Below are 458 nucleotides of genomic sequence, written 5' to 3' on the forward strand. Positions count from 1 at the left end.
GGTGGGGGTGGGGGGCGAGAGGGGGGATCTGCCTGGAAGACACAGAGGGAATGCGGGGATCTACAGACCGTGGAAACTGGGGGGTCCAGAGACAGAAACACACACCGGAGAAGAGCAGGGAGGGTGGGCCTGAGACAGCCGGGCAGAACCCAGCCCAACAGGAGGAAGCCCGTTAGGGGCTGACACACACCCAGACGGAAGGGAGGTCCTGAGACAGACAGACGGAAGGGACCCGTGGGAGCAGGGTCCACAGACAGAGGGAAGGGTGGAGGAGGGCTCATGCACTCGGGGAAAGGACGACGGAAAAAGCGCCCCCCTCCCAAGTCCCTTCGGTGCGGGTCCTGGGGCCCCTAGGGGCACAGCAGGAGACGAAGACAAGGCCTAAGGACCGCTGGAACCCCGTGTCCCCACCCCTCCCCTCCCCCTCCGCCCGCTCCCTGCTCCCCCCCCCAACCCCC

The sequence above is a fragment of the Lipotes vexillifer genome, unplaced genomic scaffold (assembly GCF_000442215.2).
Source record: "Lipotes vexillifer unplaced genomic scaffold, Lipotes_vexillifer_v1.1 scaffold371, whole genome shotgun sequence".
NCBI lineage: Eukaryota > Metazoa > Chordata > Mammalia > Artiodactyla > Lipotidae > Lipotes > Lipotes vexillifer.